The sequence below is a fragment of the Simochromis diagramma genome, unplaced genomic scaffold (assembly GCF_900408965.1).
Source record: "Simochromis diagramma unplaced genomic scaffold, fSimDia1.1 OVJJ01000553.1, whole genome shotgun sequence".
NCBI classification, from domain to species: domain Eukaryota; kingdom Metazoa; phylum Chordata; class Actinopteri; order Cichliformes; family Cichlidae; genus Simochromis; species Simochromis diagramma.
This window is the reverse complement of record NW_024387095.1, coordinates 2,855,722-2,869,696: the sequence shown is the minus strand read 5'-3', so window position 1 is coordinate 2,869,696 and position 13,975 is coordinate 2,855,722. Positions and strand designations below refer to the sequence as shown.

The 13,975-nt window shown below is 39.0% G+C and overlaps 1 protein-coding gene across 2 annotated transcripts in view; it reads right to left on the bottom strand.

Moving 5' to 3' along the window:
- The window catches only part of LOC120742928 (regulator of G-protein signaling 8-like), a 30,327-nt gene extending 22,332 nt beyond the window's left edge, over nucleotides 1-7,995 (bottom strand). The window contains exon 1 of one of the 2 annotated variants that reach the window (XM_040046459.1): nucleotides 7,730-7,995. The gene's annotated coding sequence lies outside the window, so the exon portion shown is untranslated. The remainder of the gene's footprint in view (nucleotides 1-7,729) is intronic. The other variant, XM_040046458.1, reaches the window with a different exon arrangement.
- Nucleotides 7,996-13,975: the final 5,980 nt, after the last annotated feature.

Below are 13,975 nucleotides of genomic sequence, written 5' to 3'. Positions count from 1 at the left end.
GGGGTTATTAGAGTTGGTCCCAAATATTGCTTGCGAGAAACTTAGATTTTTCGGCTTTTACGATGACTTGATATCTAGATAGGATCTCTCTCAGCAGCAGGAAAGAGACTTGTAACTTGTCTTTTTTCCATTTTCGTTAGGCCTTCCTGCACTGTCGCCTAGCTGATCGAGTTGAGTCGTTTATCCACGGGTCTGAGTAAGCTGTTGATCGCACTGATTTAAATGGAGCGATCTCATCAAGGATAGTCTCATAAGCCTCAAGAATAGAAAGGCTGGATTGGACTTTGCTAAAAATATCTAAAAAAAAAAAAAAAAAAAAAATCAAACAGCACAGTTCTGGGAAACCATTGTTTGGAAAGATGAAACCAAGATCAACCTCTACCAGAATGATGGAAAGTATGGAGAAGGCGTGGAACAGCTCATGGTCTAAAGCATATCACGTCATCTGTAAAACACGGTGGAGGCAGTGTGATGGCTTGGACGTGCACTGTGACACTAGTGTTTATTGATAATGTGATAAAGGACAGAAGCAACCGATGGAAAATGTAAAGTGCAAAGAAGTGGAATATTATTGAATGCCCAATTTAGTCACATGATCTTAATCCAACTGAGCATGCATTTTACTTCTTGAAGACTAAACTTCACACATGAAGACCACAAACAAACAGCAGCCGCGGTGAAGGCCTGGCCGAGTATTAAAAAGGAGGAAACCCAGCATCTGGTGACATTCATGAGCTTAAGACTTGCCAGCAAAAGTTTTCAACCAAGCATTAGAAATGGCCAATTTATTTTCAGTTATTTAATTTGTTTTTTTGTTCACATGTGAATTTTGTTCCATTCCATTTTCCGATAACTTTGGTGAATGCTGTTTACAGTAAAGTCTGTTGGATTTAAGGCAGTGTTTCCCACTGTAATTGCATTGTATTGTACTGTGGCATGCTTTTATGCATAACAGCAACTCGAAATGTAGAGGGAACGTAGAGAGGTTGTACAATGGTAAATTAATGAATGAATGAATTGTGAAGGATGGAAGAAAAAAAATATTAAAATACTACAGCAAGTAACTGGGTAGCTGTGTGGACAGCACTAAAAGAGCAGCACAGAAAATGCTCTGCAGTAGAAACGGTACTAAGAAAAAGCATGAGAAAATACAAAACAGGGACAGATGTAAGCAATCCAATGGGCCAAACATACATTTATGAAATCTAGGTGTGAATGTGCGAGTGAATGTGAGTGCGAATGGTTGTCTGTCCCTGTGTGTTGGCCCTGCGACAGACTGGCGACCTGTCCAGGGTGTACCCTGCCTCTCGCCCTATGACAGCTGGGATAGGCTCCAGCGCCCCCCGCGACCCTGAAAAGGATAAGCGGAAGCGAATGGATGGATGGATGGATGGATGGTTTAATTGTTTTGGGTCCATTTTTCTGATTCTTTTTCTTTCTATTGGATTCATCATTTTATTATAACTTATTCTATTTAGGACTGATAACTTAGACATTGCCATAAAAATGAATGGGTCTATATATAGTCACACCCATAAGCTAAAGTTGCATGTACAGTTGTGTTGATATGTAGCGAACCTTGATGTTGTTGCAAAATCAGCAAAAAAAAGAAAGAAATCCTATTATTTTTTCTTGGTTAGTCAAATAGCTTTAAAACTAAAATTATCTGCCCTCTTTTGTGCCTTAAAAAATGTCATATTATTGTTATTATTATTATTCTTTTCTTCCATTTTGGACTTTTACATCTTCCATCTCAGAAGCAACATTCTAAAAGCAATAATGAGTTCTAAAACTCCTCTCAGGTTGCCGACCCCTGACCTAGGTGCTTATTATGGGTTCATTAAGTTGATTAAGCTCATGGTAAATCAACCTTATGATTAACAATTAACTTAATCAGATACATTAATAAACCAACTGCAGTTTGGTGATACTTTTCTTTGGCAATGTTTTGCTTTATAAGTACAGCTATTAAATATTTTGCATTACATATACAATATTACACACATACAGACACACAGACACTTTCATGCTTTTTTATACCAAAGTCGACCCCAGCAGCAGCTGATGATTAGTTTTCTAAAATTTTCATGTAGTTAATCATGTTCCATAACGCCACAGTTCCTCAGTCCGCCGAGGCCTGCCATGAGAACACCTGAGCTCATTACTCACCTCATGACTCAACCTGGGGTAAGAACTGCCCAGGGGCTTTTCAGTACATAACACCCTGTTACTATTTTCATCTTCCTTTTACTCAAAAAAGTACATTCATGTACGGTCAGATTATTGTCACTTCCCTGCTGCAGGCTTCTCTTTTTTAGTTTATTGTGTAGAAACATAATCTGTGTTCACTTCACAAGCTCCAGCGGATTATAACTTAATCTCAGACAGAATACAAATGTACAGCACTGACCATTTAAGGGCACAGAACATTATCTGTTATTGCAGTTAGTTTAGGATCCTGAAAAAAAAGACCCATTTGTTCTATGAGTGCTACTACGCTTTTCATGTCAAGCGAATATATAATGACACGCACAATTTTGGTCACCCACAGTTTGGTCGAAAGTTCATTGGCTGTGAGTGTATATGTAAAGGCTGACCTGAGCAGCACTGCTCTTTTATTTCCATCTTTTACAGTTTCAAAGTAGCAAAGAAGGAAAATTGCTTGAAGCAAATGTTTGGGCACACTGCATGGTCTGTACTTAGTAACCGTCCCCCTCACCCCCAGCAAGTATCACAGCTTGTAAACAGTTTTTGTAACAGCCAAGAGTTCTTCTTGTCTGGGGGAATGTTAACCCAGTTTTCCTGAAAAGTGCTAGTTATGTGAGAATTTTTGGGCCATCTTGCATGCACTGACCTTTAAAGGTCTATTTTCAGATTTTCAAATCTGATGTGTGGTGTATTGCAAATTAGAGGCTTAGAGAGTTTTGGCACCCCTTTTGCAAACATACTTTTGCTTTTTGCTGCTGAAATATACTATATTTAAATACCTTCCTTTACAGAACTTGTTTGCAAAATGGAACAAGCTTGTTTAGAACTTTACTTGATAGTTCCTAATTTTGTGGCGAGAATGCACAAAGCCTTGATATTTTTCCAAATGTGGCTGAGTGATGGACCAGAACACCACCAACCTGGATTCTCATAAGCTCTTTTACAGTTAACTGGAGAAGCAGTTCTCCAGAAAAGATCTCTCTGTCTTCTGAATCTCCAACCTTGACACCTGTGGGTACTGCTCACTGCTATGTCTTCATTACATTATCAGCTGAGGAAAGGGCTGACTAAAAAGGTTTTACTATCATTGTATAGCCTTATGTCTTTTGGAGTCCAATTCTTACTTAACCTATACAACAAAGACATTAGAACAGTGAGGTTGCTGATTTCAGTTATAAGCACTTCAATGGCATGCCATTCTTTATTTCTTTGTTTATTTTTTATTTTTATAGGACTCTACATGCACTTTTAATGTTTTATGTTGGCAGCTGAAATTAATGTTATGGACTGTCATCACTGAGTTAGATAAAGGCTTCAAAAAAGATGTCTGAATGTGGTTCAAAGATGGCTGCAGGAGCTGCAAGACCAACTTGTAGAAAGACTTAGTTTGGACCGAGGAGAAACAGAGCTGTTCTTTTGGACCAATATTAGAAATTTAGATGATTCATTGTATTATGCACGTTGGAAATAAAGACAGTGATTTACATTGAACAGTCAAATTCTTATTTTTCTATTCCCCTTAAAAAATAAAGTTCCAAGAAGAAAGATGAAGATTCTTGAAAGTTACAAAGAAAGAAGTGAATGTAATGTAATATGAAAACACTGAAAATAATTAAAAAGACAATTATTGGTGTGGGTGTCCTACCATCCTTGCTCAAACATATTAGATATATAGTATGATAGATTGATATTTTGGGGGACTCATCACAGGAACCCTCTTTGGTGTCTCCTAATTTCAAAATTACTCATGTACACTCGTCACCACTTTTGTGCATCAATATGATCAACTTCTAAAGACCTCTAGAAGTACAATGTAAAATGCGCCATTAGCATGCTGCCTGCTGTAACCCTAATTTCCTTCAGGATTAATAAAGTATTCTGATTCTGATTGAGGAGTATTATAATTTCCTTAGCCCAGAATTAGAACAGTGCAGTTCATTGAAGCAGTTTGCTGCTCTGAGGGATAATTCATTCAGATTTTGATGCTACTGTAGCAAAAGCATTTTGACTGGTGTACATTGGCTATCAGGGATAATGCGAATAGTTAAAGCGGCACTAATGGTTTTGTCCACCTAAGTGCTTATTATGGGTTCGTTAAGTTGATTAAGCTCATGGTAAATCAACCTTATGATTAACAATAAACTTAATCAGCTACATTAATAAACCAACTGCAGAGTTTGGTGATACTTTTCTTTGGCAATGTTTTGCTTTATAAGTACAGCTAATAAATATTTTGCATTACATATACAATATTACACACATACAGACACACAGACACTTTCATGCTTTTTTATACCAAAGTCGACCCCAGCAACAGCTGATGATTAGTTTTCTGTCAAAGCATTGCTGATCTTGAAATTTTAGGTATTCACACTGACTCTGATAACCTGGGTATGCCTCTTGAAATCCTTACATTCTGTGCTTTAATAATGTGTTACACATCTTTGCTTTCACCTCCCACAGTTCTCAAGTGACCACCGGGAGCCCTTACCACTGTCACTCACCTCGGGTGTAAAGGGAGGGCGAACAAGGCTGCCCAGTCGTTGGCCAAGTATTTATCTCAGAGCTATGTCAGATTACACTCAAGTAAATCTGCTTGTCACTGGCTGCACAGAACTATTAAAAGCACATGCATGTTTGATAAGGGCACGGCAATGACTTGCATTAGCTTGTAGAGAACATTTTGCTTAGTGATAAAATTAGAGCTTGTCATCTCCTGTGGGCTAAATCTGAAAATGATGAGATGTGACTAGACTGAATGAGTTTTTTTTTTTCTTCTGTTTTTTTTCCCCTGTGTCTTTTTTCTCACAGTAGGCTAGTCTAGTGTTTTGTGTTTTGTCTTGCTTTACCTGGGTTCATTGGCCTAAGTGTCAAAACGCTTTGTTCGGTTAACTGCTCACTACTACAGGCTGTAAGCGTGTCTCTTTTTCTCAGCCCCCCTTCAGTCATTTTTGTAATCAGTTTGTTACAGAGACTTATTTTGAATTGCAGAAATTCTGATTCACTCCTAGGCCTCATATTGTGTCTACTAAAAGCATTTCATTTCAGCAGGATTTAAAACTGTGTTTCATACAAATGTAACAAGAATACGCTGACTTCCATTGCTGCGCTACAGTGGTGCACTTGTGGTGACAATGCTAATTTTAAAAAATATGTGATTTTCTTCAATCTTATAAAAAAAAGATTACAGTACAACAGAACTGTTAACATGTTCTGCAAAATGCATTATGGTGATTGTACTTTATTTGTAGAGGCAATGTCAGACAATCATACAATAACATAAAACTAATGTGTTAAGTCAAATAATCTTTTATGGGAAATGTAATGCCAAGGGATTAGGCCTTTTTTTCCTTCTTTTTTTGTGACAACTGGCAGCTGGGACAGGCACAGAACATGAGGACAGAGAGCAAAGAGAATGAAACGTGACAGAAGTCCCTCACTGGAATTGAACTGGGTACATTGCATAATGCTCACCTTAAATCACTGGTGCACAGGGACACAATTCTGGCATATGCTCTATCGACACAACAGTGTTGTACAAATACGAATACATTGATTAGTGTGTAATAACATCTTCCCAAAAAACTTCTTCATCCTCATACACTTGAAAATAATCCATTAAAAATACCTAAGAGCAGGCATTTGTGGAAGCCAACATGTTGCCCCGCCCATCTTGAATACAGTGACTGCAATACAGTGATGGGCACTGGAACTCTGTCTAATCACATTGTATCCAAATAACAACAGACTGGACAGTAGTTCTTATAGGCATTTGTGTGGCATGAAGGCAAATTTTAATTCATGCCTGCACTTTCTGACTCAGGATATGAAGGCTCATACCTATGATGAATTGGAACCTCTTCTCAAATGATGAAACAAAGAAGCAAAAACGTGAAGCCAGAGGATCTACATAAAGCATTATCCTCTTCCTTCTCATCTGAAACTTCATATCCTGAACTGAATTCAGGACTCTAACACATAAAAACATGCATAAACGTACTCATTTATTATTACTGTCAAAATTAGGTATTGTCAGCAGATTAGACATGTGACCCACCTGTCACTGAACAGCTGACAAGGACAAAAAACACAAAACAAAACAGAACAACAACAGCAACTGGTTATAAGCTAACGTGTTAGCTAATTTTAGCCAGTGTGCTAAAAATCAGTTTTTCCCTCTGATAAACAGTTTCATTACATTTTCACGTAGTATGTAAATTATTAGTTAAGTGTTCCTTCAAGAACATTAACAACAAAGTTTCACTAACTAAGGGTAACAGAATCTCCTTCCCCACCCAACATATTGACACTGCAAACATACTGATACATTGCAAACATAGTGGCCTACACCCACTACAGAAAAACTGGAGGCAGAGTTGATTGTCCTACACCGGCCACAAGGATAATGCACTTTAGTTAGGAGCAATAAGATAACAGAATTCAGTTGACTGCAATTTGCAATACACTGACATCTTTTGGTGAGATTTTACACAGTGTACCTTTACTACTATTACTACTGCCCAAAAAACACTCACGGTAGCATCGTTAAAACTGACTAATCGAAACTTTACTAGTGCTGTCAGCGTTAATCTCGTTAAAATAACGTTAAATTGTTTGCCCCATTCCCAACAAACTGCATGTGTTTGCAATTTTTCAGTGACATTTTGCACATTTTTTGATTGAAATGACTAAATGCATTTCTACTGGGGGTTAATGTTCTTTTTTTTTTTTTTTTTTTTACTTTGCCCATCCAGAGTCTAGAACCACCACTGACAGGATGTGAAGCCTCCCTTCCAATGTAGAGATCCTACTATTAAAAAAGATTATCAGTATGACTCTCAGAAAATAGGGTTTCCTTGTCAAGTACAAGTAAAAATGGCTAAAGGTTCACAGAGGAAAGTGATAGAAATAAAAAAAAAAAAAAAGTCATTCCATATTTTAGGGGGAATTGACCCTTTGTTAATAAAATCAATGGCTGATTAAAAGGAGTTTAGGAAGGTTCGGGATGCAACCTCACCCTCAGATGCCACTTGTGTAGACTTCAAAACCCTTCTCCGTTATTGATAGCAGTGCTGAGTGACATTTACTGGACTGAAAAGCCCTCAGAGCTACCAGAATCAAGGGAGGGAAAGTGGGAGGGTGTGAACTGATTTTCAGGAGTGCTTACAGGAAACGGAATTGAAAGCATGTGAAAATAAGAAAACACTTAGGAAGACATTTAGACTGGCAGTGTACACAAACACTCCTTAAAATTAGCTGCATGACACTGATGTTCAAAACTTCAATTACTCTCCCATAATAGTTTCATTAGTGTTTCCAATATTAGCCCCAAAGACGTCATATCACTTAGTCAACAGTGTTTTCCCTGATTTACTAGTAAGCCTCCATTCAAAGCTACACATAATAATCCGTGCTGTGAACCATCAAGAATAACAAAGACCTATATAATGCCTGGAGCTCGGTGTCTACAACAGAATTACATAACACTCTGTCACCCAATAAATTAATATGGATCCTTTACCTTGAGTCCGGTGTGAGAGAGCAGCTGGACTCTTTCTCCCCCTCTTTTTTATCACTGCCTATCCCCAACGTGCCTTTTGGCTGAACGCAGCCTCCGTCTAGCCAATGCTGTTGTGTATTTGTGTGAAACTGTACTGCTCAGCACTGAAGATATCTAGTGTTTCTGATGCCAGTGAGTGGGAGCTACATGCGGCATGCTCATTGGTGTGAAATTGTGAGGTGGGGGGGAGAGAGCAGCTGAGATGGATGGAGGCAGAGAGTGGGGCTGGAAACAGAGAGAGAGTCGTAGGGGAGGAGAGCTTTGTTTTCATGGGGAAATCTCCAAGGACAGCCCAGAACACATCTGTGGAGAGGAGAGGTGCTGTTCGGTGATGTCAGTGAGGTTGCGTTTGAAAAGATGGGAACGTAAATGTAACGCAGGAATACAGCTGTGGGTGGCTACTGATGCCTAAGGTTGACTACCCAAAATTCTCAAGAGGAAACTAAAACTATTTGTTTGAAATTAACACTCTAAGAACTGTTGAAATTGGTTTGATTGTGAGATATTTTAGGACATTAGGGCGATAACAGAATTATCATTCAATCATTTAATTTTTTTTTTTGTAATTTTCTTACAGTTTTCTCTCACTTTTTCTTGCCAGGAAACTGCATATGAAATTCAACCATTTTAATCTAGCGTTTAATACTTGACTAAGCCTCTGTGATTAATAAAGCATTTTGATGCTGATTTACATGATCAGCGTAAAAGACAATCACTTTAATGTCCGTCCTCTGAATCACTAGATGCTGTGCATCCGAACGAACTAAAATAAATAAATAAAGATTACGTAACCCAAAACCTAGTGTACACTCAGGAAAACTGGAACAATGATGATAACATGATTTGGTAGTCAACGAAAGCCCAGTTATCTTGCAGTAGCTTTTATTTATCTATGCGTATGTGCAATTTTGGATAAAACATAAAGACAATGTGTGGAAGAAGTGGGATTGCACTTTCATTTGTTTGTAAGCCAAAAGCATATGGAAAACGGCACATGACAAGCTTAGGGCACATAGATGGGAGTGAAAGTGAAAATTATTTGTCTTACTGCAACGTGAAGAGAAAGATAAGATCTGCAAGGAACTGAGAGTGTGAAGGAGGCAGTCTGGCTGAGAACCAATAATTCTTGCTGCTGAATAGGCAACTAAGTGTTATATAAAATCACACACATGCACGCATATGCACATGGACGCACACACACACACACACACACACAAAGCAGTTAAACAGCACTGCCTACGTGCACATGCTCTGAGTTTCCTCCCGTCTCGTTTTCTCCAGCTTTGGATGTGCACTCACACATGGGTAAACGGTGTTACAGTGGTAAAGTGTAAAAAGATTTAGCAGCTTGAGTAATTTACACCACTATTCTTTTGCGAAAGTAAATCTACAAGCCAGTTAAAAACATTTTGCACTGGAGGTTTCAGGCAACGTTTTGCAATTTGACAAGTACTTTGTGTGAAGCATACTGATGCACTAACCCCCTCCAAGAGAGTGAAGTTAAACTGCTCACTTTCTTGCTGTGTTGGCATCAGTTAAAGAAGATTAATTCCAACTGAAACTGCTTTTTCGCTTCAGAGCAAAGTGACTCTCGTACACTACATATTAAGAATTAAGGTGTACAAAGGATGTTTAAAATTGTTGTAGAAGTAGTGCATAATCATGCTGGGAGTGTGGCTGCTTTGAGGTGTACAGGTGTACTGATGCACAAAGCTCTATCTGATAGCTGGCTGCCAGAACTAGATTTTTTAATGGTGTTTTTGCTTTTTTAGATAGTTTTTCATGGAGTCATTTGGCAGATAACATAATATGCCTTGCTGTGTGATTTATTAGGGACATGTGAGATTCAGTTTCGGTGAGTGAAACTGTGGCATTTTAAGACTTTAGGCTAATAAAGCTAGCTAGCCTCAGCTGTTAACTTAGCAGTCTTGTCCAAATATTGTAACTCCTGGCTCCAAAAAAACAACATGGTGGCAGCCATAAAAGAGCGTGTAACACAAGCCGATAGTCTCTGAACGCTAACCTACAGAAATACAAGTTAAAACTGACTTTTACAGGGTTTATAGGGGTACATGTGTTTGGATAGCTAATAAAAAAAAGTTCCCTATGCTTTGCCCTAGGTCCGAACCTTTCTTCAGTTCCCAAACTCAAACAACTCTTGGATCATTGAGAGTTAAAAATAGTCAAAATTCCTTCATGTTCAGCAAAATGATTAACGTGGCTGCTTTGCAATAAAGGTTAACATTCAGACATGCATGAGAAAGAGGATTTACAAAGTCTAGCAAAAGTTGAAGTCAGCAGGAAGTTAGCTCGCTACGTGTTATCTAAAGACGAAATACCATGTTTTGACTGAGGAATTTCTAAAAAGCAAGAGCACTAAAACACTACTTGTTGCTGCAAGTGCTTTTTATGCAGTTTTTGCAAAGCTATATGTGGAAGGAAACTGTGACCTAGAACAAGCTGATGGCATAAGATGTAAGTACAACTCCTCCGGTTTCATATGCAAAAAAAAAATTATTGCGCTAGCTTATATGGTTGCAGAGCTACCGGGATTTAAAAATAGTTACGCAAAACAGAGCGTGCCCGTTCCGACCGGCTCTAAAGGGTTAAGTCTCCTTTTCAACTTGAACTTGATGAACAGGACAAATTTACCTTGTGAGTCACCAATTATGTATTGTGATAAAAGGGAGTGCAAAAAGCACACATCTTTGTCTATGCGCCCAAAACAGGAAATTGTGCTCACACACAACAATGGTTTACACAGTCCATTTTTTCCCTCTGTGTGCTAATGTCATCTAGCAATTACACACATTACACAGAGCAGAGAATAATTTGAGCAATTCAAAGACCTTTTCATTTAGAAGAAGGCTGGCCACATAGAGAGGGTGTATAAAGAATGTTCACCCACACACATAGTTGGCCAGGTGCGACTTTCATGATGCTGTTTACATCACAGGTTTCCCAGTCGCCTTTGTCTCTTACTGTATCTCTGGGTGACTCATCGGAAATCCTCTCCTGGAAGCAAAAATCTTTACCTCATCAAGTGATGTGTGTTTCACGTTTCCTGACACGCACACACCCCCAGCTCTGTCTGACATTTTACACAACTCAGATGTCAGTGATTGAGATTTGAAGGCTGAACAGAACAAAAGAACTAAAGTATTTCTTATATGATCATTATTATTTGTTGGGATATCTTAGTCTAAACCTTCAGCTTTCTTGATGTTGGCTAACAGAACTCTGTTTCAAGGAGAGCAATCCTTGCAATTACATTCTTGAGCTTATGTCCAATTATCTGGATGAGTAGTGTTGTATAGGTGTATGCCAATTCATGGGTTTCCAATATGCATTTATGTCTTTTTATAGTACTTACATTTCATTTCTAATCCTCAAGTCTGCAGCTATATCTGACATTGCTGGTGCATCACTACCTTGCACTCCTTTCTTGTGTGGGGCCACCTGAGTAGTGTATAAATTCTGTGATTCCCAGTTGTGGCACCAGAGGCTAAGAGAGAAAAACGCTGAGCACCAAAGACCCAGCATGTACTGCGAGAGGGAAAGGGCACACAAAAACAGGTAATTACCAAGTGCATGCTGGGCCTGCTGTTTTAGTAGCATTCTGCATTTTTCTGTCTATCTAAAAAGTGCTGTTTTAATGCATGTGCTTAATTTGGTTTAAGCCTCATGGCATGATGGAAAGGGGGAACATGGCTCAAGAGAAAAAAAAACAGTGCCAGGGTGCAGAGTTAATGCAGGTTAACAAAAAATTACACTTCTAAATTTGAATTTTATTCTCAATTTGCACTACTTGTTTGGATCTTTTTTGTTTTTGAATCTTTTTTGAGCTCTTTTGATATTTGTTTAGAGTGCTAAGAGTGTTCACCTTTTGCCAGGCTGTCATTATACGGGTGGTCAGAAGTTTACATATGCTCATCATGGGCAACAATGTCATTATAATTTTTAGGCTTTTAGTGATTTCTTTGAACTGTTCTTTTGCTAGGGTGGAAAGATAGTTAATGATGATTGTCTTTTCATAAGTGCTGCTGAGGAGTCTACAAGGTCCCTTAATTTGACAAGGACAAGACCTATTAACTTCATGTTAGTAATCATGATTGATTACAGATGGTAGTTTCTCTTTGCCAGTATAAAAAAGGAATTGATTTGACATCCCCCATTGGATTGATCGATACTCAGAACAATGAAAAAGTCCAAGGAACTCGGTGAAGATCTAATATAGACATTTTCAGATGCAGATTCAAGATCATCAGTTCAAGCAATTGCATGAAATTACTAAATATTTGGATGTGAAACCACTTTTCCAACATCTGGAAGATCCAAGCTGTCCCCCCCACAAAATAGCCTGAGCAGTCCTCAGAGAAAAAACCCAAACAGTTCTTTGGACAAATGAAGCCAAGATTAAATTGTAACTTGTAACTTGAATGAGGGGAAGAGAAAAGTACGGAGACAGGAAAGAACAGCTGATAGACATTATGTAACATTGTGGGTGATAGTGTTAGGAACTGATAAGAATTTAGCATTTCCAGTGCAGTTTGCACTTGAAGAACACATTCTCATCCTTTTGTGGAATAAAAATAAAAGTGTCTATATCCACACTGTAGAGTGTCCCCCTACTTTCCTCTTCTGACACACAACAACTGAAATTCACTGATTGTACCATAAAAGCAAATGTAACCAATAAGTGGGTTCAATAGGCAAGCAGACGAAGAATTCCAAGGAACGGAATGGGGACCTGTTTTCTACAAGAATCAGTTCTCAATTCTCACCCCTAGTTGGTATTTTTTGGCATGGTTATGCATGGCTGCCAGTGGAACTGGGCTGCAAGTGTTTACTGATGATGTTCCTGCTGATAAAAGTAGCAGGATGAACTATGAAGTCAAAGGAGCTTGCAAAGAAAAGCGTCTGGACTTCTTTAAGTTACTTGAAGACGTTTCACCTCTCATCCGAGAAGCTTCTTCAGTTCTAAGGTCAAATGGTGGAGAGTCCCAGATATAAACCTAGTGGGAGTATCCCCCCACAGAGGGACAAAAGGACCCCCTGATGATCCTCTAATCGCCTGAGCCAAGGTGTGAAACTGGGTGTGGGTCCCAATCAGCCAGAGTTTCGGGTGAGTTCATTGTGAAACCTGGCCCCACCTTATCATGCGAATTCCTGAGATCAGATGGCCCAGGATGTGAGTGGGCGTTAAGGCGTCTGGGAAGGGATCTCAAAACTGGATTATAGATGGCAGACAGTTGGTGTCGCAAACCACCGCCTCTGTTCAAAGATGGTCGCTCACAGTGGACATAGATGGCTTCTTTCACTCCTCTTTCAAACCATCTGTCCTCTCTGTCCAAAATGTGAACATTGGCATCCTCGAAAGAGTGTCCTTTATCCTTAAGATGCAGATGGACAGCTGAGTCTTGTCCTGTGGAGGTGGCTCTTCTATGTTGTGCCATGCGCTTGTGTTCTGTCCTTATTGTGTGTCCCTTTGCCCAACTTGACAGACAGCTAACGGTTTCAATGAACATTGGAGGCGGAAGTAAGTTCAAGGCTTTTTACTTCGTCAGTAGTTCAATGATTGACATCCTTTTCTTCCCGTAAAACTAAAAACAAACACAAAGTAAATGTCACAAGATGTCTTTTCCTCTTTACACACACTTCTAGGATATGAACTATAATGTTATATAGTAGGTGTAATCAACAGCGACTCAGTATTGATCACAATACAACTTAGCGAGTTTAGCTTCCTCAAAGATAAACATAGCAGATGAAACAACTGGTTTCTAAACAAATCTCTGTAATAGAAATGCACCAAATAAACTTGTAATCATGTTGTACATTAATACTCACAAGCAATAACTCTCCAAGGCAGAAACGTTTTAAAGAGCAACAACCTATCCTGCAGGCTAACAAGCGACCAGCTTCCTGTTTCCTCTACCCACAGGAACACAGAAAAACCCCACCAAAATAAAAGCAGGTGAGAATTCCCATTATGACCAGCAGAGGGTGCTGAAGAGAAAGAACCTATGCATGCCATAACAGCTTGTGAAGTGGCTGTTTGGTCTCTCCAATGTAGAGGTCTGGGCATTCCTCGCTGCACTGTACAGCATACACCACATTGTTAAGTCTGTGTTTTGGCGTTTTGTCTTTCGGGTGAACCAGTTTTTGTCTGAGCGTGTTGCTGGGTCTGAAATGCACCGGGATGTC